At 38.4% G+C, this 27,247-nt stretch overlaps 1 pseudogene; it reads left to right on the forward strand.

Moving 5' to 3' along the window:
* The first annotated feature begins 3,542 nt into the window (after positions 1-3,542).
* On the forward strand, positions 3,543-6,405 carry LOC115511218 (annotated as a pseudogene).
* Positions 6,406-27,247: the final 20,842 nt, after the last annotated feature.

A 27,247-nucleotide genomic window follows, 5' to 3' on the forward strand; every position in this document is an offset into this window, starting at 1 on the left:
TCACCCTGCAAGTGCCCACTCTCAGCGGCACAGTTGGTGATCCTCTCTACTGTCCAATTCACAGTGTGGACCAAAAGGAGACTCTCATGTAATCGACATTTTATACACATTGCAACATCTTAATTTTATGGTGAAAGAGTTCTCTAGACTCAGAAATTTATTTTGGTATCTATTGAGCTAATTAAGCTTTCCAGTTGGTCTTGTTTCATTACAATGGCCACTACCAAGGGTACTCAGGCTATCAAGTCACATGGAAGAAAGTACGAGAGGCAATCTTTCTCCAGACCCTCAAAAGTCAATGTCATCTTTTTCCCAGTGATGTACCTCTAGAAGAGGAATTCCAGACTATTGACAGCAACCTTACTATGTGAGAGCACTTTGCTATTTACAAAGATTTTTCAGGTACTTCCTTCCTCTCTTCATCTTCCAGTGTAGGTAACAAAACCATTATCCCTACTTTGCAGATGTTAAAATTGAGGCTTACGAAGGGTTGATCTGTTGAAAGTCACATGGAAGAGCAAAACTCCAACCCAGACTTCTATTGTAACTCGGGTGTTTTTATTTCCAATATACCAGGTTTCCTCATGGCAGCAGAAGTGTGGAGACAGAAAAATAAAACCATTTTGTTTCCTAAAGTTCCTTTCACTGTTCCAGTATGAAGAAAGGTATTTGATCAATAAAGTTGTTAAAAATTAAAAAGTTCCCCGCTGGTTGAGTAGATGTATCTTTGAGAGAATGTGTTAATCTTCACTTCATTTTTTAAAAGCAGGATATATTTATATACATATAATCTCCATACTTCTCCCATGTCTTTTATTTACAGTAAGCAATGTTCATAAAACTTCCATCAAGATACCACTCCAAATTGGTTCACACCACTCTTAGGTAAGCAGATTTTTAAAAGGAAAGCGTTATTGTTGAAGAGAGCAAGATAAGGTGAAAAAGGAATTAATTAGGGAAAAAAATAGAATGAACAATGGAAAATGACCACAGGCAACAGCAACTCTTGGGATCTTGAATTTCTCTCAACTTTCAGGTAGAAGACAAGGCTTCTTTTTGTTCTCATTTTGTTTTTCTTGCTGAAGACGATGGCTTCATATTCAAAGGCGGCACTTGACTGTATACAAAGTGGATCCTGAATTGTTTCACCCCAAATAACCCCACACAAACATTTCAAGTGAATTACAGCAGCTAATCTGAAGGTGGGTTATTGCTTCTCTTAAACCTGATCTGTTTTATTGCTCAGCTCCTCCAACTTCAGAGAAAGTCTTTCTTGAAAAGGGAGAGCAAAGAAGGCACAGGAAGGGGAGGAGAGGAAGGGAGGGAGAATTAATCAGATTCAGAAGTAATCCTATAAAGTAGCACACTGGCTTTTTTATTGCTTCACTCTATTCTGTATTAAATCTCTAAATGCAGTATTTAAACCTTTTTTTTTCTCTTAAAAAAGAATTCAGCATAGTGATTCAACTGACAGGAAAATGCTTTCTATTTTATTCATTTTATACTCTGGTGAAAAATTATAGGGAGGACCCCCGTCTTTCTTAGCTTTCAAGAAACTTAGAGCTCAAATGACAGAGATAATTTTTTCATGATTGTATAATAAAAATTGAATCCATTATCATAACCTTGTGGCGTTGCAAGAGTCTATACTGACTTTTGTCAGTACAAGAACATAATGTGTTTGGTGCCTCTTTAGGGCTAAAATGCATTTTTCTATATTATAAATCTTTGACTATTACCAGTCTTTATGTAGAAAGAATTCTGGTGTCATGTTTAGTGAATTAGAAAATGGGATTGTGATGGGGCGCCTGGGTGGCTCAGTCGGTTAAGCGTCTGACTTCAGCTCAGGTCATAATCTCACAGTTCGTGGGTTCAAGCCCCACGTCAGGCTCTGTGCTGACAGCTCAGAGCCTGGAGCCTGTTTCAGATTCTGTGTCTCCCTCTCTCTCTGCCCCTCCCCTGTTCATGCTCTGTCTCTGTCTCAAAAATAAATAAACATTAAAAAAAAATGGGATTATGAGAGTACTAAATGTGGTTAGGGGAGAATTGATTTCAGAATAGGTACATAGAGCATTAGCTAGTCTCTGGAGTGGAGGTAGGTGACCCCTGACCTGCAGTTTCGCCAATGTCTGAGGAGCAAATATTCCACCCGTGGCAGATTTCAAGCTGCTAGGCTGGTATCACTGCATGCGGAGACAAGAAGAGATGTGTAGACGACCATCCCTCTATAGCGTTTCCACCATGTATATGCAATAAATAGGAATAATCTCAAGAGAGGAGATATTAGCACAATGTAAAATCATGAGGAAGTCATGTTTTTTTAGCATTTATTACTTTTTAATAAAATCCATTTCATTGTAGGCTTATGTAATTTAAATTTTAATAATGGCTGTGTTTAACCCTGGGCTCACAAAATTCCTGAACATTTTATAAGCCCTCTCATGATCCACTAAGAGCTGGCTGTAGACACCGCTAATTGCAGAATGTGTGTAGAAAACAAACAAAATATATACTTGAACTTATTACTTGAGAAGTTCTATCAAGCCTCCACCCTTGACAATTGCATTTAGTTGTTGGGAGATACAAAGATGGGTGAGAAATGGCTTCTGGCCTCAGGAAGCTCAAGATATAGAGGACAGGAGAGGTCTGGGAGACTCCATCAGTTAAGCAGCTGGCTCTTGATTTTGGTTCAGGTCGTGATCTCACAGTTTGTGGGTTCTCAGCCCCATGTTGGGATCCGTGGAGCCGGATTGGGATTCTCTCTCTCTCTCTCTCTCTCTCTCTCTCTCTGCCTCTCCCCAGCTTGCTCTCTCTCTCTCTCTCTCTCTCAAGATAAGTAAATAAACTTTAAATAAAAATATCTAGGGTTGTCTGGGTGGGTCAGTTGGTCGATCATCCGACTTTGGCTCATGTCCATGATCTCATGGTTCATGAATTCAAGCCTTACATCAGGCTCTGTGCTGACGGCTTGGAGCCTGGAGCCTGCTTCAGATTCTGTGTCTCCCTCTCTCTCTGCCCCTCTCCTGCTTGTGTTCTCTCTCTCTCTCTCTCTCTCTCTCTGTGTGTGTGTCTCTTTGTCTCTCTCTCTCAAAAATAAACAAACATTAAAATTTTTTTTTTTTAAAAGTTGTAGAGGAGAGGACAGGCAGTGCCAGGGAAGATTTGGATAAGTGCCATAGATAGACTAGGGACATACACATAGTACCCGTCAAGGACCCACCCTAACGGGGGGCTCTGAGAAGGACATTACAGGTAGTCTTTAAGGGGTGGACAGGATGATAGTTCAGACAGAGAAAAGGGAAAAAAGACATTCTTTGCAGGAAACACAACAAATGCAAGATCAGAGATAACACTTTTCTCAATTTTTTCCCAAGCATGAAGACTATGGTTAAGATCATAGCTGGATGTGACTTTTAGATTTTTTACATACTAGCCAGGTTTGACATCGACTTAATCACTCTTTCTCCTGAAAAAGTGTAACTAATAAAGGGCTATCTTTAGAACTCAGTACTTGCTTGGCATTTGAGATGCACTCAACAACCATGGCGGAAGGAAGAGGAGAGAAAGCAGAAGCAGGAGAGGGCAGGAAAAGGTAATTGCTTATAAGGAGCAGGTTGCTCAAGTCTGATCTCTTTCAACAGTAAATGTTTAGTTGGTGTTTGTTATTATTTGGTGGGGTGGGATGGAAAGGAACAATAGAGCTCCCTCCTTTCAGTTCTCAAGTTGGTTAGAAGTTCAAAGACTTCAGATATGAAACTTTAGCTGCCTGTTTTCAAATATGTCCCATCCTGCTAGAATCCCAACCTAGTTGGATTTCTCACAGTTTTCTTTAGGGGCATAAACTAATGTTTGGGGCAACTCTTCTGAAAAGAGATGGTTAATATTCACATGTGTTTTCTTAGACAGTCTGGAAGATCTCCAGATCTTTGAGTTTCTTGGGTTTCTTTGAGCTCTTTTCCAAGGAGACATTAAATGATCTCCAGTCCAATTTGAACCTGAGAGTGGAATATCATTAGCATGTTACAACTTGGCTCCTGGTAACTATTGGAAATCACTCTCAGCCTATACTATTGCTTTGCCAATTTGTCACTTGGGTACAACTGCATGAGTTTACTTGTACATCAATGCAACAAAAAGTTCTTGTGTTGATTTTAACAAGGACCAGCCAAATTAGATGAAGAGTGATGAACAGAACTTGGTTCTAATTGCTTGGAAGCAGCCATGATGATCCATTTCAGGATGCATATTATAGAAGGGTTCCCTGTTCATGTGGTCAAGACACTGAATCACTGAAGTGCCGTTTAAGAGTTCATATCCTAAAGATGTTTGCATCTTAAAATAAGCAAATGGCATTTTGAGTGTATGGTGTTTTGTTAAATCTGAGAAATGCCTTTCATTTGACAAAGTAACAGAAATGTAAAGACTGTTATTCTAGAAACAGGAATGCCTTTGAGATCGAAGTTCTTATGGGAAGTCAATGCCTTTGGCATAATGTTCCATACTCTTAAAAGAAAAATATCTTTTTTATACTTTTCAACATGGGATACAGCATTCCAAACATTTTTAAATTGGTATTCTATCTTAATTTCTGTGTCAAAACCTTGTACAGAATTTTAATGTCATGGGTAATTTTAGGCTAATGATTATCACATCATAAATACAAAGTTATAGAATTGAACTGTGTGTATACATATATGTTTTTTTCTCTTGCAAACATCGTTATTATACATGTTTTTCTCCAATTTTATTAAACTGTAATTAACATCATAATTGTGTAAGTTTAAGGTATACAGTGTGATAACAATACGCGTACTCTGCAAAATGTTTACCACAATAAAGTTAGTTAATATATCCTTCATCTTGCATAGTTACCATGGTGTTGTTGTTATGGTGAGAACCTTATAAACTTTCAAGTATACAATACAGTATTCTTAACTCACATGCTGTATATTAGATCTCTGGAATTTGCTCAACTTACACGTGAAAGTCTATACACTTTGACCACCATTTCCCCATTCCCCCCACTCTCCAGCCCCTGGCAACCACCATTCTACTCTGTGTTTTTATTTATTTAAATTTATTTTTGATTCCATGTAGAAAGATAGTAGGCAGTATTTATCTTTCTCTAGAGGCTTATTTCACTTAGTGAAATGTATTCAAGGTCCAACCATGTTCTCACAAATGGCAGGATTTCCTTCTTTTTAATGGGTGAATAATATTCTTATGAGATATATATGTATATTTCATTATATGTAATATGAAATACATATGGGAAATATATATACTTCACACATATATATATATATATATATATATATATATATATATGTTGATCTTGGTGTATGGCCCTTTTAATGTGCCATTGAAATTGATTTGCTGTTTGAATTTAATTTTGTTGAGTTTTTTTATGTCTATATTCATCATGGATACTGACCTGTAGTTCTTTTTTTGTAGTATCCTCATCTGGATTTGTTATCAGAGTAATACTGGCCTCTTAAAATGAGTTTGGAAGTATTCTGTCTTCTTCAAATTTTTGTAATGGTTTGGAAAAAATTATATTATTTTTTTTGTCTTTTCAAGAAAATAAATACTTTTATTAGCATGGTAATTTTTTATTACACGTGGAAGGGTTTTGACCTCATACACTTGTCAGGTCAGCTACTGAAATGAATTTATAGCAAGACAACTTATGAACTTCAAAAATACCCAGTCCCTGTGCACATTAAGGTCCAATGCAGACAGTCCTCCTGTCATTCTCCAGCCCCTCAAGAGCCTTTGCAAATATCTCTTCCTATGCCCAGAATCCCCTGAAATGCATCATGGTATTACATCAATTTGTACAGAATACCAAGATCAAGTCTCCTATTCTAGGAGTTGGGCTAAGTTGGGCTGTCCAAAAAAATGACCAGACAGGTTACGTCAGATAGTGTGTCACATAAAATTTAAATTTTCAACAAATTACATCTCTCCTTCTTTGTTGCAAACATTGATAGCAAAATTCTGGAGAAGTGGGAGAGAATATGGCCCTTAGATGTCCTCGAGCTGGCAGAGCTGGAGGAGGTGAAAGTGCTGGAGCCTGAGGAAGATTTCCAACAGCTCCTGCTGCCAGTCATCAATGAGATGCTGGAGGACAATGTGGCTCTCACCCAGGAGTGGGGGAGAGCATAAACGCAGAAGAAGCAAACTATGGCAGATGGACAATATGTTCATCCAAAGAAAAACACAGGTGGAGGGGAGGCCTCAGAGGAGAGCACCCTGAATCATCTTCAGAATCCAAATGATGGAGTCAAGGGCAGAGTGACCAAAAGGAATAAGAAGGCCGAGGAGAAGGCCAAGGAGCCCATGAAGATGGCAGAGATGTTGGTGGAGCTGGTCCAGTGCATAGAGAGAGGTGAATCATCCTGAAGGAAGGCCGGTGGTTTACAGCCAATGGGTTCTGGCCAGCCAATGGAGATTGGTCCAGCTGAGTTTGGACAGCCCAAAAGCTGAAACCAGAGGGCTTTTGTTCTCTCTCTCTCTCTCTCTCTCTCTCTCTTTTTCCTCTGTCTACACTCTGCCCTCACCTACACCACATTTACGCACTTCTCTGTGTTTGGTTGATGACCTCAGTATAATTTTTGACTGTTAAATGTTTTGGTTTGGAAAAGTAACTTGTATTTGGAAAATGCTCTCACATGAGAATTAGGGCCTAGAAGGTAAGCTCTTGGAGCACCCACAATTGTTCCTGGGCTTTGGTTATTTCTAAATTCTCAGGTGCTTTGCTCTTTGTTGTGTGACTTGATAGCTCCCTGGAACTTTGAGTGATACATGAGACTCAGAGTTGGAGTTTTCCACTTCTAGAGGTGCTAAAGAAGCTGTGTTACTTCTAAAATATTACTTCATGCAGCAACTGCTAAAGAAGCTGAAGAGAGGACTAGACTTCATCTGGGAATATGAATGGGGCTAATGAATCAGAAGGGGTGGAGGATGGTAGTGTCTGTATTTCTGGACTTTAATTTCTGTGTGAGACCAGATGTTAGTTCTTTTTTTTATAAGTTTGGTAGAATTCACCCATAAAGCCATCTGGTCCTAGGCTTTTCTTTGTTGGGAGACTTTGATTACTAATTTAGTTTTCTTTCTTGTTAATTCAGATTTTCCATTTCTTTGTAATTCGGATATAGCAGATCATATATTCCTAAGAATTTATCAGCTTTTTCAAGATTATCTAATTTGTTGGTATATAATTGCTTTAGTATTCTTTTATGAATTTTTGCATTTCTATGGTATCAGCTGTTATGTCTCCTCACTTATTTCAGATTTTTTGTCCTCTTTTTTTTTCTTGTACTATACCCAAAGGTTTTCCAACTTTGTTTCTTTTCAAAAAAGCCCACTTTATCTTTGTTAATCTTTTCTTTTTAATTTTAAATTTATTTATTTAAACCCAAGTTAGTTAACATACAGTGTACTATTCATTTCAGGATAGAACCCAGTAGTTCATCTCTTACATATGATGCCCAGTGCTCATCCCAACAAGTGCTCTCCTTCATGCCCCTTGACCATTTAGCCCATCCCCACACCCAAAACCCCTCAATCAACCCTCAATTTGTTCTCTGTATTTAAAAGTCTCTTACAGTTTGCCTCCCTCTCTGTTTTTACCTTATTTTCCTTCCCTTCCCCCATGTTCACCTGTTATGTTTTTTAAATTCCACATATGAATGAAATCATTTAATATTTTTCTTTCTCTGACTGACTTATTCAACTTAGCATAATACATTCCAGTTCCATCCACATTGTTTCAAATGGCAAGACTTTGTTCTTTTTGATTGCTGAGTAGTATTCCATTGTGTGTGTGTGTGTGTGTGTGTGTGTGTATACATATATATACCACATCTTTGTCCATTCATCAGTCGATAGACATTCAGACTCTTCCATAATTTGGCTATTTTTGATAACACTGCTATAACATTGGGATGCATGTTCCCCTTCAAATCAGCATTTTGGTATTCTTTGGACAAATATCTAGTATTACAATCGCTGGGTTGTAGGGTAGTTCTATTTTTAATTTTTTGAGGAACCTCCATACTATTAATCTTTTCTCCTTGTTATCTATTCTTTATTTCATTTATGTGCACAGATAATTGTTATCTCCTTCCTTCTACTAATTTTGGGCTGGTTTTTCTTGTTTTTCTCTTTCTTTGGGGTATAGGTGAGGTTGTTTATTTGAGAACTTCCTTATTTTTAATATAGGAATTTATTACTAAAAACTTCCTTCTTAGCACTGCTTTTGTAACATCTCCAAAGTTTTAGTATGTTGTGTTTCCATTTGTTTCAAGATACTTTATTTTTCCTCTTGGTTTTATTGTTGGCCCATTGGTTGTTCAGGAATATGTTGTTGAATTTTCACATATTTGTTAATATTCCAGTTTTCCTCCTGTTACTGATTTCTAGTTTCATACCACTGTGGTCAGGAAAGATACTTGGTATGATTTCAATCTTTTTTTAATTATTTTTTAATGCTTATTTATTTTTTGAGAGAGAGAGAGAGAGAAAGAGACAGAGAGAGAGAGAGAGAGAGAGAGAATGAGTGGAAGAAGGGCAGACAGAGAGAAAGAGACAAAGATCTGAAGCAGGCTCCAGGCTCTGAGCTGTCAGCTCAGAGCCGACATGGGGTTCAAATACACAAAGTGTGAAATCATGACTTGAGCTGAAATCGAGTGCTTAACTGACTGAGTCACCCAGGTGCCCTTAATTTTTTTAATGTTTATTTATTTTTGAGAGTGATTTCAACCTTTTAAAAATTGGGTTGTATTTGTTGAAAGTTCTAATCATGAAAGGATATATATGTTTTGTGCTCTAATATATGACCTATCTTGGAGAATGTTCCATGTGTGATTTGGAAGAATGTATATCCTGTAGCTGTCGAATACAGTGTTCTGTATATGCTCCAAAGTGAAGTTCAAGTCCATGGGGGACTTGTTGTCTTTTAACCCTTATACTAGAGTTAAGTGCTTAACACACTACCACATTACAGTATTAGAGTGTTCTGAATCTGACAATACACTATATACTTTTACCACTGTGTTGTATACTTTCATGTTTTAAAGCTATAGTAGCATCTTTTATTTCAATTTGAATAATTCTTTTTAGCTTTTCTTAAGGCAGGTCTAGTGGGGCTAAGTTCCCTCAGTTTTTCTTTGTGAGGTGAAGTCTTTACCTTACTGTTACTTCTGAAGTACAGTTTTGCTGGAGAAAGTGCTCTTGGCTGACAGCTTTTCCCTTCAGTACATTGTATATAGCACCCATTCTCTCCTGGTCTGGGAGGTTTTTGCTGAGAAATATGCTGACCTCATCGAGGTTTCCTTGTATGAGATAATTTTTTTCTCTTAGTGTTTCTAAGATTCTCTCTTCATTTTTGATTTTAGACAGCTTTATTATATAATGTGTCTTGTCGAATATTGTTTCAGTTTGACATTTTGGGGTAACTATTAGCTTTGTGAACTTGAATGTCTCATCCCTTTCTAGATTTGGGAAGTTCTCAGCCATTATTTTTTAAAATAAATTTTCTACACTTCTCCTTCTAGGACTCCAGTGATGTGTAGGTTAATAGTACACCTGAAGTCCTGTAAGCTTTCTTCATCCCTTTGTATCTTTTCTTTTTGCTTTTATGACTGAATAATTTTAAGTAATCTATCTTCGGGCTCACTGGTTCTTTCTTCTCCTCAATCTAGTTGGTTGTTGAAGTTCTGTTGCATCCTTCAGTCATTGTATTCCACTGCTCCTAAATTCCTGTTCAGTTATTTTTTATATTTCCATCCTTTTCAAGCTTCTAATTTTGTTCTCTTATAGTTTTCCTGATTCCATTATTTTTTAATTATTTTTATTTTTAGGTAATCTCCACACCCACTGGGGGCTTGAACTCCCAACTCTGAGATTAAGAGTCACATGCTTCACTGACTGAGCCAGCTGGGTGTCCCATGATTCCATTGAATTTTATCCAATCTCTTATATATATATCTTTGAGAATCTTAATTTGGGGGGAAATTTTTTTTGGAAAATATAAATTTTTTTGTGTGGCCATTGCTGTATCTCTATTTCTTTGGGATTAAGTACTGGAAGCTTCCTATGTCCCTAGGATAGAATCCTATTTTCTTGATTCTCATTGATCCTTGTAATTCTGCTAAGTTGTCTGCACATTGGAAGAGGGAATTGCCTCTTTCAGACTTTACTGACTGACTTAGGACAGACCTGCCCCTGAGGTTGGGGGCAGGCCAGAGCACACCATGACTCTGTGTCCAGTGGTGTTCATCATCAAGTGCAGTGATATATGGCTGCTCCAGGTCCAGAGAGCATGGTGACTTGTTGGCTCAGGCCACCGGAATCCACAGCATCAGCAACTGCATGGTCCTTGAAGAACACTGCAGCAGATCCATGGAGGCCACAAAAGGTTGGTGGTATCCTCAGCAGCACCTCCAGGCTTTAGTGGTCAGGGACCAAGGCAGATAGTGGTAGTGACTGGAGCTAGTGATATGCGCACACTGGGCTAGAAAGAACAGCTGTAAGTGCTCTTATAATGGCAGAGGCTGGTTTCACACATACATAGAGTGGTGGAGACCAGAGCAAGCAGCCAGTGTAGGAATGAACTGGAGGCACACTGGCAGTTGTGAGGCCCTTGGCCATCAGTTTGCAATACCGTGGCTGCTAGTTCTTGCCATGTGTGTACAGAAGCCCTGGATGGTGTTGGGAGACAAGTCAGGGGCATGCAGGTACACAGCTGGAGGGAGCAGCTCAAGATGAACTCAGTGGTGCAAGCTAGTGACAGGAGATAGGGTCGGATCCAGGCCCACACACTGCTGTGGCGGCTACAACTGTCAGCATGCTCTCCTGTGTCTGCGCAGTCTCCCCAGGGGCATGTGCACAGCAGTGGAGGCCAGTGACAGGGTCTCACATGGACATGCAAGCGCACAACTCGAGGAGTAGCTACAGGTGAGCCCAATGTTACAGGTTAGCGACAGGCAATAAGGCTAAATCTGGGCCCCAAACAGCCAAAGGAGCTTGGTCTATTGGTGTGCACTTCCATGGCTCAGAATCTTGCCAGACGCGTGCACATGGCAGTGGAGTTTAGTGTATCAAGCCAATAGCATGAAAGTGTGCAACTGTAGGTGCTAAACCAAAACACACTCAAAGTAGTGGGGGTCAGCCACAGGGATCCAGGCTTGCTGCTAGTGTGCATCCTTGGTCTAAAGAGGAGGGTTGTGAGAGGAAGTAGGGAGGGACACAGGTAATCGATACATGCAAACGAGAGTAGGCGTGGGGATAAAACTGGTGAAATCTGCAAGGAGTGTGCCTAGGCTGTGCTGGTCTTTGATTACGTTAGTGACAAAAGCTGCTGGGACTGGCTGTGAAGCAGGTCACCGGGAATCGTGGTCACTTCTGTTGTATGGCTGATCCTGGTAGTCCCTGCTTTTCTTCCTTGTTCCCAACTGCCTATGTCTCAGCTTTGCGGGTCTCTGGGAGGGGTGAAACTGAAGCAGGTTCTTCATGAGATGCCCCCCCCCCTAAGTCTGGGGAAGCTGACTGCTCACTCTGTCTTCTCTTCCCCAGAGACGGGACTCTTTCTAGCTGGTGAGGCACTGAGCAGTGTCGGCTTGGGGGACAAGATGACAAAGGCGAAAAGAGGCTGTTCTTCCTTCCTTTTTGTGCAGTTACTCTCAATTTTTATTCCATTTGGCTGCTGAAGGTTCCTTATTAGACTTCAGAGCTCTCCGAGAGCTGTTTTTGTTGATGAATAGCTGTCCAGTGTTTTATCTTTGTGGGGAGTTGGAGGCTGGGGTCTCCTCCTCTGCCATATGGTTATATAGCTCCTATATATTTTTAAATATTCTTTTTTGTTTTGTGTAAGAGATAAACAGTTAATTTTAAATACAGAATTAATTTTTTAAAGCCATGCCATCTAATATAAAATATAGGATGTGGTACAAGTTACCATAAACTTTTCCTCCCAGGCCTTTTTCTAATTGGTTGACACATTTTGGCAACGATTTTCAGTATTTTTGTTCAAACTATCTGACAGCTTTAGATATGGACAAATCACCTACACTTCAATCACCACACCCAGAGGAGCTGTAGGCTGGAGATGAGAGAAGGGAACGTTTATGTCTGTACGGAAAGAAACTGGCTTGAGAAACACAAATGGATAGGAGGCAATATATAGCAATGTCAAAGACAGCCATCAGGTAACCAGGCCCCAGATAATGATATATAAAGGAAAAAAATACATCCCTAAACAGAATTGGAGAGAAATAAAGAGAGGGAAAAACTGAAAAACATGGCCACTTCAAGTATTTGTCTGTACAATAATCACTAGCCATATGTACCTACTAAAATTTAAATTAATTAAAAATAAATTGAATTGAAAATTCATTTCCTTAGTCACATTTGCCCCATTTCAAGTGCTCAATAACCATACTGGCTACTGGCTTTTACAGTAGACAGTGCAGATATAGACTATTTCCTTCATTGTAGAAATAATGAACACAGATCATGAACTGCATTGGACTCTATTCCAAAACTAACATATTCATATATGTGTAATATGTGTACACACACACACATATATATATATATATATACACAATGAGCACCTACTGTGCACATTTCTCTTGGTAGTTTCGTAGGTGGGAGATGGATGAGGAAGTATTGGTTGAGACTCTGGGACATTGCTTCATGGTCCCACACTAAAATAATTATGGGGAGGAGTCTATATTGCTAAGCAATGGCAAAATCATTTTGAGAGTGCAGCATGGAAAGAAATCTCCCTGCCTTGACACAAATGAAACAGAAATTTATCCTGCAAAACGTTTCCTGTCAGGAGGCTGCAATCCCACATAGAAAAGTCAGCATGGAAGGAAGCAAAGCCTTCCCTAGTAACTAATCAATAAGACTCAGTACTCAAAGCAGGTAAGAAGCAAGATCTGGAAGAAAGGGCCTGAGGCCTGAACCACAAATCAGTCATTCTACCATATATGATAAGAGATTGAGTAGCTCACAAGTAACTGAAGAAGATCCAGAAGGTCAAGACAGCCCTGAATAGAGATCTGGCTAAGATCTCTCAAGCACATAGTGTATACCCTTTATCATTAAAGTTAGAAATCTGTGCATTGAATGGCAAACAGCTATTACAAGGTGTGGGTTCAATCATTCTCTTTTTTTAAATGTTTATTTAATTTTGAGAGAGAGAGAGAGTGTATGTACTCACATGAGTGGAGGAGGGGCAGAGGGAGAGGGAAGAGAAAGAATCCTAAACAGGCTCCACACTGTCAGCACAGAGCTTGAAGCATGGCTCAATCTCACGTCCATGAGACATGACATGAGCTGAAATCAAGAGTTAGATGCTCAACTGACTGAGCTACCCAGGCGCCCCGAGTTAAGTCATTCTATAGTAGAGTTTCTCAACTCATCTTGTACATCAGTATCAAACCAGAGCTTTTGAGTACCCCCCCACCTAAGCCATACCCAAGCCAAGCTCATTTACATCAGACGCTCTGGGTGGGACTCAGGCATCAGCCTTTTTTCAAACTCCCTAGATGATTAGAACATGCAGCTGAAGTTGAGAAGGGATACCTATACAAACTGACATGAAAAAAGCCTCTAGAGGCATTTATAGAAAGAGGCAAGTCAAGGACTTACAGTCCTCCTTAAAACCTTGGAAATCATTATTCCCATCTTCCCAAGAAAAATGTTGAGGAAATTGAAAAGAATTCTTCTTAGATTCATCAGAGAATTAAGGTCACAGGGCAAAGCGTCACCCCAAACTGAAGATGGACACAGAGTCACAACCCACTGGGAACAAAAAGTCACTGGTGCCTTCAGGGGTGAGTGACTAATTGCTGAGACTCAGCTCCAGTCAGCCTGGCAGATTAAAACCCTGGGGGGCCCAATCTGAGGAGGGGGTGTTGCTGGATGTTGAGAATTTTACCTCCAGGAGCCCCAACAGTTTCTAAGGGTGAAGATCTGAAAATCAGGAGAAAACCCTCTCCTGCTTCTGGATGTAGGAAGGGAAAAGTAATTTTTCCAAAACCTACCCAGAGCACTCAGCTCCGTTTCACAGAGCTTGTCCTCAGGGAAATTATCTTACCGCATCCTAGCTGATTGGAATCTTATTAGAGACTAACCATCTTGGATGATGGACTATGGAGAGTGGGCGTGGCTGATGAGAAAAAGGGAGTGTGGAGGGATGAAGCCTGAATTCTGGTTTCACTGTCTGTAACTGCTGGAGCAGTGGGGCATTCGGACACATGGTGCTTCCTGAGGCAGATGTGGCTTGCCTGGGAAAACTAGGCACATCACCCTCAGTGTGATCAATTGCCAGATGAATCTCAGCCAATAAATATATCCAACTCGGAGGTGGCAATAACACTCTAGCCTGAGATATGCAGTTAAGGATTTTGGAGAAGGTAGAGTCCGACCTTGATCCTGAGTCCTATGTTATCCTGCCTTTCAACCGAGAGCATCCACCTAAAGACAGTGATTCCATCAAAGGTGAATGGTCAGGACAGAGAGGTGTGCTGAGCCGCATCAAGCTCACCCTCTCTCACGCCACATGAGAAACAGGGACAGCCACTTCCTGCAGTTGGGAGTGTTGAGGAAAGTACAAGGTCAGGAGAAACTCAGGTGAGGGGACAGGAGCTGCAGGATGAGGGAAGGAAGCATGGGAACTTGTGTGTGATGCCATGCTCAGAGTCCTCCTGGAGGTCATGAGAAACCACTAGTGATATCTTTTTTGTTGGAAATTACATACAAAAGAGCAGCCAACATAACCAAAACAGCAGCTTATTTCATCATTTCGGTGGTAATCCATGAGCTAAAGACCAGGGGCTATGGTCCCCAGCAGGAAAGTTTCCCACTGACTCTTTAATTGTACAGGCTGGTTCTCCTTTCAAAAATAAAACCATAGGCAGTCTCTGCTGCTAGTTTATAGATGCTTCACGGGGCAGTAGGACATGGACCTACCATGTCGTTATGTTGTTTGGTTTGTATTTCTGTGATGGCAGTCACCACCAGGATGTCACTTAAACTCCAGCCTCCTGGTCAGGAGCCTTTCACCTATAAACTATGAACTTCCACTGAATGAATGAATGAAACAATTATAGGTAGACAGAAGTTTCATTATATGTATACATATACATATACATATATGTATATACATATATATACAAATATATGCAATATATATTTGTATATACATATATACATAAATATATGTATACATATATACATAAATATATACATATACATAAATATATGCAATATATATTTGTACATACATATACATGCAAAAAATAAGCATCAACTTTGTTCACCACCAACAGATGGTAATAGTCGTCACTTGTGCAGAATGATTTTGAACTACACCTTTTGTTCCCAAGTGAAAGTTTCTATATTGAATATTCAGTAAATATTTACTGACAAATTATTTCACTACATCAATCTTGCCCTTTCCGTGCATAAATAGGCAACTAGAGTCCTAAGGTCTCTTGGTTTTCAATTTTTATTCTCTAATGTATCAAAATCTGTTTTAATTAATTATTTTCCAGTAATTAACTGATTTTACCCTATGTTGATCTTCATTGGGCAGTGCCTTCTAAGACGTGGTCCAGGTGCCCTGGCCCTCCTTTAGTGCTCTATAGACCTGCATGTGGGACCAGTACTGGCCCTCTCTTACCTGTGGGCCTGTCAATTGCCTTGGTTCTTCACCTGACTGTTGCTATCTGACTCCATTCATTACCTTGCTTAAAGGTCACAACTGCTACAGCTCCCCATATCCTGTCCCTTCCCAGTCCTTACCCCTGCTCTCCTTTTCTCTGAGCACTTTTCATGACTTGGAAACCCAATACGTGTGTGTTTTCTTGATCACTGTGGTTTTGTCCACTAGAATATAAACTAAGAAAACCTAGGCTTTGTCAGTTTGGTTCACTACTGCATTCCCATAGCCTAGAAGAATGCCTAGTATAGGGTAAACCATCAACATTTAAAAGAACTAAAGAATGCTCAAGGAGCTTCCTTACTAAGCAAAAAATATTATTTTATATGCAAATAATCAATTTTTAATTTATCTTACTTATTATAATTGAGTCAGCCAAATTTGGAGGTGTCTTTTTTCAGAAAGGCCACAGATTTGGCCTTTGTTAAACTCATCAGAATAAAGACAGGAAGCTGCTGCTGGTGAAGACTTGACCTACTTGTAGTTGAGCATGGGAGTTTATAAAATAATTCCCAAGGGGACAAACAGAGGTGACCTGCAAATGAAGCTCAGGTCTGACATGGAACACACACTGGGTGAAATTTCAGAAAAGAAAAAAACCTTACCTGTCACACTCCTATTTTGGCCAACTTGGTTACTACTATGTGGCAGGTATTTTCCTCCTGGAAGAGTGAACTGATCAAAATAAATTGTCACATTCTGATTATTCAGGGTCATTGCATAGTAGCCATAAAGAAGAGGAAAACAAGGATGGGGCTCAGTAAAATTCAATGAAGTGTGCTTTATTTGCATAATGTTTCCCAATGTCTCATGGGACTACACTGAAGAGCAGTTTGCATGGTTGGATAGTTAGAGTGTCTTAAGAGCATTCTACTGTATTCTAGAGTGTGCAACGAAGGACACCAGGGCTAGATAATCTATAGCTTGTATGGCTTATATGTTTTATGACTATGGCCATCTCATAGTCCAGGTCAAATACCAAGGGGACTTTGCCGTTTGTAATGGCAAAAATTTATTAATATTTTCTGAACACAAGATTAGTAAAGTCTTGTATTTTCTACAAAGTAACTGTGGAAATGAGGGGTTATATTAAATACATAAAACTAAGAGATTTTCAAATATATAAAACTGTATTTTTCAAACCAAAGATATGGAAATTAGGGAGATGTGTTTCAATACCCATGTCAATGAGCAAGGTGTTACTGGCACGTGAAAAGGTGACAACCATACCTGAAGGTATTAATGGGCTCAGTAATTGATCACTGCCATCCTCATCATCATTTCCTTCTTTTACATTTCATCTTCACCGGAAAGGAAGAAATTGATTAACAGAGGGCATATTTCACAGCAAAAACCTCATTGTGTAAAATCTGTAAGGCCCAGGTGGCAAGCCTACCTTTTGAACCTTGTTTGGTCCAAATTTTAGCCTGATTTTACTTAGAAACATCTCTTTCCCTTTTCCTCTTTTGATCATATCACAAAAATGCTGACTCATACTTTTTAAAAATTTTTACTTATTTTTATTTTAGAGAGAGAGACAGGGTGAGTGGGAGAGAAGTGCAGAGGGAGAGAGAGAAAGCATCCTAAGCAGGCTCCACACTCAGCATAGAGCCCAACGTGAGACTCGATCTCATGACCCTGGGATCATGACCTGAGCTGTAATCAAGAGTCAGTAAACCAGCTGAGCCACCCAGGTGCCGCTAACTCATACTTCCAATAAACACTTCCCAATAGCAAATTTTCATTGCTCTACCAGTGTCCAGGAGGTTTGGCCAAAGAAAGGTGTGGTAGTTCACCATGGCTTTACCTTCTGCTGGGTGATGAAAGCTCTTAGATTCTAGTGATTCCATCTTTGCCTTTGTCCTTCCAGCATTAGGTCATAGCAATGTCCGGCTGTTGCCAACTTCTGGTGGCAGCTCCATCCTCTTTCCTGGCACCTCAGCACTTCCAGTACCTGTGACCAATTCCACACCTTAAATTCCATCCATTTAAAGTACATAGAGAGGGGCACCTGGGTGGCTCAGTCAGTTGAGCACTGGACTCTTGGTCTCCGCTCAGGTCATGATCTCACAGGTTCATGGGATTAAGCCCTGCATCAAGCTTAATGGTTGACAGCATGGTGCCTGCTTTGGATTTTCTCTCACTGCCCTTCCCCTGCACATTCTCTCTCTGTCTTTCTCTCTCTCAAAATAAATAAATGAACTTTAAATAACATAAAATACATAAAGAAGTTTCTCCTTTCTTTTTCTGCTTGAAAAGTAATGCGCACTTGAGTGACGCACACTGAAAGTTCATACACCTAGGGACATTATAAACTATAACCCAGATAACCTAGCACAATATCTGAAACAGCCAGACAGAAATTCTACAAGATAACTTTTACAATAGGATCACACATCTATGGAGTTTTATTCTCTACAATGTACATTTACATATATTATGATTTTATCCTTCTAATTATTATTTGAAGTATGGAAAATAGACACTATTTTTATCATTTTACAGTTGAAGAAATCAAGTATAGACAGGTTCAATGATTTTCCCAATTATGGAATGATTGGTGGAAAATGAATGGTGGAAAAAACCATACCTCTAACACACATTTTTTCAATAGCAAATTCAGGATTTATGATGCAGATTATACTGAAATTTGACATGGGTGATGGTGGCCTAAAATTTGTGCCAAGGGGACATGGTGATATAGAAGGAAAACAAACCAAGGAAGTGGAGCTTCTGCATTCAGAGTTACTTTCTCTGGGGCTTCATCTGTGTACTTAATTACCTTGCAACAGGAAGAGGTATGTTGATGCCTCACTAGGAGATATAATGCCAGCCATGGGTCCAAGAGCCATGGGAATTCCACTTCTTCTCTGCTGTGGATGGAGACTCTGACTCAGTATCTTCTCATTGTGCTATCATGGAACTCCCCAACAGCTGTGTGTTCTAAGCAAGTTACAAATAACTTTTTGATACTCATTTTATTGGTCTATTACATCTGCCCCATAACTGTTCTCATGACTTTTTAAAGCTGAGTTGGAAATATTCAACCAATTAGTAGTCATATTTTAAGTTTATTTATTTTGAGAGAGGGAGAGAGAGACAGAGAGAGTGAGCATGTATGAGTGGGGGAGGGGAAGAGAAAGGGAGAAAGAGAATTCCAAGCAGTCTCCGTGCTGTCAGTGCAGAGGCTGATGTGAGGCTCGATCTCAGGAACTGTGAGATTATGAACTGAGCCAAAATCCAGAGTCAGATGTTCAGACAAATGAGCCCCCCAGGCACCCCCAGTTAATAATCATTTTAATAGAAGAAGTGGTTTATGATGTATTTTTACCTAACATCATGATCCAAGAAGCCAGCGACAGGAATAGAGAGATTATTGTCTGTATCTAATAAAGGAGGAAATGGGCTCAGAATGACTTACTCACCGTGCTGCATGAGTGCCAGGGCAAGAACGTGATCCCAGACCACCTGACTCTAACAACGGTGCTCTATTCTGTGATAGAAATATTCCCAGAGAAAGTTAGCATTGAGTAATACAAAATCTCTTCTTCAGCTTTGTAAGCAAACCATAGACATGCCTGTAGCATGATCTAAAATAAAAAATCCAGCCTATATTTTGAAACCCTATGAATTTTCAATGTTATACAAATAAGTAAACAGTTAAGTTCACAGAATTTTAAAGCCTAAAGAGACCCTCACATGTTGAAACAAATGTTCTCCTTTTTTAAAATTTATTTATTTATTTTGAGAGAGAGAGTGAGAGCGAGAGCAAGCACGGGTCGGGGAGGGACAGACAGAGAGGGAGAGAGAGAATCCCAAGCAGGCTCCACACTGTCAGCACACAGCCTGACATGGGGCTCAAACTCACAAACCATAAGATCATGACCTGAGCCGAGATCAAGAGTTAGATGCTTAACCAACTGAGCCACCCAGGCGCCCCTGAATGTTCCCCTTATCTGAATCTTTTTGGTGGCAGGCAGACAGTTAAATATGTATAGACAATGGTCAGAAATTCCCCCCTTCCAGATCACATGCTTTATTTCCTCATGTCCGATCCTGACCACTTCTAGCCTGGTGCTGTTGTTGGCAGGTGAGTAAAAACACTTCATGCAGTCTCAAGTAATCCTCTCATAAAACAGTGTAATTTGACCCAGTGCTAATGTCCATCAGGGTATTACCAGAACATCTTGAGCCAAAACTAACTTCTCCATCTGTTTTCCAAGATCTGAAACATTGTTAACCAAAACAAATCATTTTATTTCATACTCTTAGGTCCCGGTGTAAACCCTAACACCTCTGGCAAAGGTTTAAAGCATGACCTTCTTCCTGTGCTCTTTAAGGCTTTCTGGGTTCCCTTTCCAGCGTCACCTTCCACTGAACACCCCCCTGTGTGTCCTTCTGACTCTTGGCTGCTGAAGGTCTACCAGGAAGTCCCCATCCCCTGACTGTTATCCACTGAGTCACTAAGTCCTCTTGCACCCTCCATCAGCTGTGCTCTGGGCTGTGAGTGTTCTTTGTCTCACTACAATTATTCCTAAATTCACACATACAGCATGAGACTCGATTCAACTTCCAAAGCCTACCTCTAAATGCTACTTTCTCCATGATGTCTTCTGAGATTTTTTTCCCTCTGTATCTGAGGTTTTCCATAATGATCTACCACCATCAAGTTTCCTTATGCAATGTAATTTACCGCTTTGAACATTAGCTTTTTTCTTTTCTTTTCTTTTCTTTCTGTTAAATGAAGAGATTGGACTAAGTCACTAGTTCTCAAAGTTGGTGGCAAATCAGTTGGATGTGAAGAGTTCATTGATAGTACAAATTTCTAATCCCTCCCGACTCCTAATGAACCCAAATTCTTCGAGGAATACAAGGGAAGAAAGGGAAATAAGACATGAGAAGCCTCACATGTAATAAATTATTTATTCTTACACAGCCTGTCCTACAACATTTGGAAAAATATGAGGGGCCTAAGATAAACTCAAACCTAAACATGCTAGTATTATTATTATTATTATTATTATTATTAACTTGATTGGAATTATTGACAGAACTAGATCCAACACTGTTATAATTGCTTGGTTGTGTGGAGTTGATTTAAATTGGATATTTTCTTGTAATATTACCTCAATTACTCAAAATGTCCTAAGGACATTAAAATAAAGCAAAAGACAACATATAGACATGAGGAAAAAAGCACTCTTTCCAACACAAAATCTTGTCCAGATCCTGACAGCAAAAGATCGTGAGCATTTTTGACATGCCGACATTCCAGTCTGATGGGGAAGCTGTACCCTCGGTGTTCCAAACTGTAACTTACAAATTATATTGCTGCCCCAGGCAGACAAGGTCACAGGTAAGACCATTTACCCAATGAAAACAATTTAATACCAAAATGGTAAAATGCAGATACTGATTTTTTTGCAATGCAAAGTAGTACAGATCCTTGTGCCTTCTTAAATGACAGTTTATTTTTTCTGGAAGACTAAGAAATCATAAAGGTGAAGAGCATGGATGATTTTTTGCCACCACCCTAAACCCCCAAAATCAAAAGGAAAGAATGGGAAGTAGTCAGTTTACCTGCTGCTGTGATGAAGTCTGTTTCCAAACCGGTTTTGTGGCAGCACTGCTCACTGGTAATCAAGGCGCTTCATGATTTAATGTACCTTGATTAGCATAGCAATTTGCTATACCTTCCTCAAAAAGCGCTAATCAATTTTAGCAACTGGTAGAGTGAAAACACCACACAAATTGCTCTCCTGGCCCCAAATCGCTAATCAATTTTGAAAACCTAAATCAATCTGCATTTTATGCTGTCATTCCTCACTTGACATTTTTAATATCTCTCATGACTCCGAATTCGGAGGAATGAGTTTTCATGGCAAATAATGAACTGAAATGACATTACATTTTGGCTTAAGATTGTCATTTTTTGCTCCCAACATATACGCCTCTCGCTTGTAAAGCGTTGATGTGTGTGTGTGTGTGTGTGTGTGCAAGAGAGAGCAAGTTATTTTAATAATCAAGGCACTGATGAAGTAGCTGTGCTTCCCTTCCTCATTTCAAAAAGGAAATTGCTACATTTATAAAAATTTGGGGTAAACTATATGAATGAGATGCTGGTGCATTATTAATTGAATGGTGAGAATATTAAAGCCACAGCATTTTAGAATCGGGAAGGGGTTGTAGGAACCATCCCTTGGCTACAGAGGTCGTCACAGAAGTATTCAGCACCTGCCTCCAGGCCTCCTGGATCCAGACCCAGGCTAATGGCCTCTACTATGCATGAAAGTTGTCCTCAGTACCACGTTAGTAGGTATGAAATTACTGCCAAGAGGAACCGAGAGGCTTCTAATGCACCACATTAGCCATATGCCCTGCAAAACTGCTCCTCTTAGGTGATTTCAAGATGCACTGATCTCATTCAACCCGTCAAAATGTTTGCAATATTTTAAGTGGGGTAAACCTGTTTCCTAAATTGAGATTTCTTTGTTTCAGATAGGACTAGATTAGGTTTTTTTTTCCTCCCTTGCTTAGCAATTGAATTAAATCAGCAACCATCTGGATCCTCCAGCAATAACACATTTATTACAGAAAGATTGGGACAGCTTTTTGGAAATGAGGTCTGAAGACCAAAGTTATGCATGTAACAGTTCATTTGTTAGCAGAGTCTGGAGATAAAAAGTACTCTGAGATTCTCTGCTTACTTATAAAGATCTGAATATCAAATTTCAAATTACAAATTGTTGTGTCTCAGCGTAACAGCTGTGGATTACTGACTCAGGGCAAGAAGACACTGCTGGGAAGACCAAGACAAGCCAGGGATGGAAAACAAGGAATGAGCAGACCATTAGGTCAAGGATTCCAAGGCACCCAAAACCCAAGATGTCACCCTGAAGTTAGGCAACATGCAAGTTCCAGACACTGGGGTGGGACAATGTGTTGCAAACCAGGCTGGCCAGTGTGTCAATGTAAGGAAATAAAAGCTGCAGAGAGATGGTGATACTTGGGATTCTCTAAACATGTAGACCAGAGTTAATTAAGCATCGTTTTTCTTTTCATGAGCATCTCAGGTGAATGATGATTTTGTTTTTCCTTAAAATGAGTTCTCAGTGAACTATGCTTCAGTTAAAAATAAAAATTAAAAATTAAAATAAATAAATAAAAGGAGATTATTCCATTTTCATTCTTCAGGGGTATTTTCCCTTTAAAGAATTCTAGGTTGGCAGCCATTTCTTTCAGCAGGAAAGATTATTTCACTGCCTCTGGCTTTTTACTATTTCTGTGGAGAAGACAATACTCTGTATGGTTCTGAGGGGTAAGCAGATATTTACAGTCCTAGTTAATCTCATCCAAGGTACTTTCTAGTTGCCAAGGGGAGAATAGTAACTTCACAATGGGGACATTTCAGACACCATGATAGTCAAGAGATTGAGATTACTATCTCTAGAAGAGGGCAAATTGGTATTCTGAATCTCCTGACATGATGTCGAGTAAATGATACAGCATCCCCTCTATGGTATTCTAACCTAAAAGGCAAAACGTGGATCGAATCATGAAGAAACAGCCAACAGACATAAACTGAAAATACTCCAAATAACTGACCTCTTCTTTAAGATAGTGGCATGAAATGTACGGGAAATGGAATAACTTGTCCACATCAAAAGAGATTTAAGAAGATGAGGAGACATGATGGCCAGGTGAACATGTGGTCGAGAACTTTCTTCACCATAAAGCACATTACTAGGATACTTGGTGAAGTTTAAATAATTTTGAGAGAAGATAATAGGATCGCATCAATGCCATTTTCCTAGTTTTTAGTAATTGTACTTCCATTTGTAAGAGAATGTCTTTGCTCAAAAGTCACACTGATATATTCAGAGAAAAATGGACAATATGCCAATAATAAACTGACTGTCAAAAGAATTTTTATAGATTATTTGTGTACGTGTCATGAGTGGGAAGGAGAGAGAGACAAAGAGAGCAGAATAAAGCAAATGTGATAAAATGTAAATATTTGAGGAATCTTACAGACTATATGGAGATTATTTGTAGTCTTCTTGCAATTATCCTTTAGGTCTAATGTAAAAAGCTCAGATAATAATAAAATTAGAAAAACAATAAAAAGGATAACAAATTAGAGATCTTTGAAGATGTCACTCTTTTTAAGCTATAGTAAAAACTGCTACACCTTACTCATTGATAGAGACATAAGTAAAATCTTCAAAGAGATAAACTTGTGAGTATACATCTTAGAATACTAATTATCTGTAATAATAATATATGGAGGGCTTAGAACAGATATGGAATTAAAATAGACTGCAAGTATAGCATAAAGCCTCATACGAATATACACAAAATTAAAGACTTCTAAATTACTCACTTTTTCAAGAAAGGTAAGAGTACACGGTTACATTAGATTTCATAATTCAAGGATGCATTCTATTGAGTAACAACTAAAATAATAATAATAATAATAATAATAATAATAATAATAAAGAAATTGACTTAAGTACCAAAGCATGAATGAGCAAAGAAAAAGAAAAAGAGAAATGTAAAACTAACAGGACAAATGAAAAACAAATAGCAAAATGGGAAACTGACATGTCACATGTCAATTAATTGAAAATAGATTAACTGTTGCAATTCAAAGAAAAAATTATCAGATTTTTTTTTATTCGAGCATAGTTGACATACAATGTAATATTAGTTTCAGGTGTGCAACATAGTGATTCTACAGTCTTATATATTATGCAGGGCTCACCATGTAAGTGTAGTTACCACCTGTCACCATGCAAAGTGATTACAGCATTATTGAGTATATTCCCCATGCTGTACTTTTCATCCCCGTGACTTATTTATTTTATGACTGCAAGTTTGTACCTCCTAGTCCTCTTCACCTAATTCTCTCACCAGGCACCACCAGTTTTTCTCTGTACTTATGAATCTATTTCTTTTTTTTACTTGTTTGTTCTTTTGTTTTGTTTTTTAGATTCCATATGTAAGTGAAATTATATGGTATTTTTCTTTTTCTTCTGACCTATTTCACTTAGCATAATACCTTCTGGGTCCATCCATATTGTCACAAATGGCAAGATTTCACCTTTTTTATGCCTGAATAATATTCCATGTGGATATATATATATATATATATCCACACACATACACATATATATAGATACATATATATGAAGTTATGCAAACATTGAGTATAAAAGGATGGTAGGATATACTGCCTAAAAGAATGTAGGTAGATATAAGAATGCCAGGTTTTTAGGCAAAATGTGTAATAGTTAAGCACATGTATTTCACAATGATAAAAGTTTTATTAATAAGAAGATAAAACAATTCTAAATTTTTACGCATCCAATAACATAGCCTCAAATATATAAAACCAAAAATTAACAAATATAAAAAGATAAATAGATAAATATACAAGCACTCAGTAATGTCTCAGTAATGTGTATAGAACAAAAGCAGACCTAAAAAAGTCACTAAGAGATTTTGCAAAATTATATACAGAATTTGAACTTCAAGATTGACAAACTTGGCCTCATTGACATTTACAGAATACTACAGTTGTTTATTCCAACACTTTTTAAGCACCCACAGAAAACATACATTGACAATTTATAGATATGTAAATATCTCAGATATATGAAGGGTGGAAATAGTAAAGTATATAACTGACTTCAGTCCAGGTTAAAGATGAACAACAAAATGAAAAATCTTTTTATCTCATATATTTGGGAAATCACATATGTTTGGAAAATAATAAACTTCTAAGTAACCTATAGTTCAAAAAATAAATAACAAAATATAGTAAATATTCTGAACTAATTAATAATTCAAATAAAATATATTAACACGTACGATGCATCCAAACCATTCTCAGATGGAAATTATAACTTTCAAACAGGTATTAAAAAATAAATGCCAAAAATAAATAAGTATCCATTTCAAACATGTTAGAAAAAAATCACAATTAAAAATACATTACAAAAGCAGAAGGAATAAAATTGTAGATATGAAAATAAACTGATAAAATAATAAATATACAATAAACAGAATAAACAAAGCTTAAAGTTATTTCCTTGAGAAGGCTAATAAGAATAAATCCCTGATGAAACAAGTCAAGGAAAAAAAAAAAGCAAAGCTTCAAAAAGCTTCCAGCACTGAGGAAGAAGGAGACATTACTACACATCTCAAAAATAATCAAAAGTCATAAGAATATGCAATAAACTGTTTTATGCCAACAATATTTAAAATTTAGATGAAATAACCAAATTCCTAGAATAATAAAGTATATCAAAAGTGACACAAGAAATAGAAAATAATAATTATTTTATATTTATTAAAGTAGTGAGCCCACACTCCCCCACAAAATAATCCCTAGGCTTTAAAGGCTTGCATCACTGGTAAATAATATTAATATTTAATGCAAATATAACACAAATCATATGTAAACTCTCCTAGGAAACAAAAATGAGGAAATAGTTTCCAACTTGTTTTATGAGGTCAACATAATTTTGATATCAAACTCTGATAAGGTCCTTCTCTTGTTTCTTTGCTCTATCCTGTTTTTTTTGCACATTGTACCCATGCTTCAACGTCTAGTTGAAATCCTACAAGCTCCAAAATGAAACCTACCACTCGCAACTACTCCAGACCATGGTGACTTTAGGGTAATTTTTGAAAATTGTGTCCAATTCATATCATGTTAGAACTCTCAAGGGACTTTGAGATAATTTCATGAAGTCCTAATAAGTCTCAGGGAAGAACCAGAAAATAGATTTTCAAATTCATGTTGTTTTTACTACAATACCAACGGTTACCCTTAGACAGGCCAAAGCCAACATGAGCAGGTGGGAAAAGAGTGCAAGGGTTTAGTTGTCTGAATTTTGAGTGCTCTTTGATGGTTTCTTCAGTTTTACATGGCATCACGAAGAAACGCTTTCACCACTTAATCTTGTAATGCTCTTTTATGCACATCTAAAGACCAACACAAAGATCTTAACCGAAAACATTAATATTTCGAAACTGGTTCTGTCTTTTTTGTTGTATTTGCTATTTTTTTTATTATCGGAAAAGAACTAGCTTTTACTAAGCCCTTACTAAGTGTGGGGAAGTCCTGCAAACCTGGTAGAGTGCTTAACAACTTACATGCCTCCATTTACTTAATCCTAACTATAGTTATACCTATACCCCAGGTATCCCAGTCCACGGTGCTGGCAGAAAACAGGTGAACACTCACATGAGTGGTTAAAGAGACAATGAAGGAGCAATTTGCCGAGGTGCCGTTAAGATTAAGGGGACAAAGATGGGTGGGTGAAACATTCAGGTGCTAGATCTAAAAGGCCAAGTAGAGGGGTAATGTCACTAGAACTTGAACTTGACCAGGCATTTCAGAATCCAAGGCCATGATGCCTTTTGCCTGGCTGACTGAGCAAAAGTCTTATTCTTCAAGTGTGTTTTGCTTTCCCATGAGATAAAGCCTTGGTAAAGCAA

This window comes from Lynx canadensis, chromosome A3 (genome assembly GCF_007474595.2).
Source record: "Lynx canadensis isolate LIC74 chromosome A3, mLynCan4.pri.v2, whole genome shotgun sequence".
In the NCBI taxonomy this organism is placed as follows: domain Eukaryota; kingdom Metazoa; phylum Chordata; class Mammalia; order Carnivora; family Felidae; genus Lynx; species Lynx canadensis.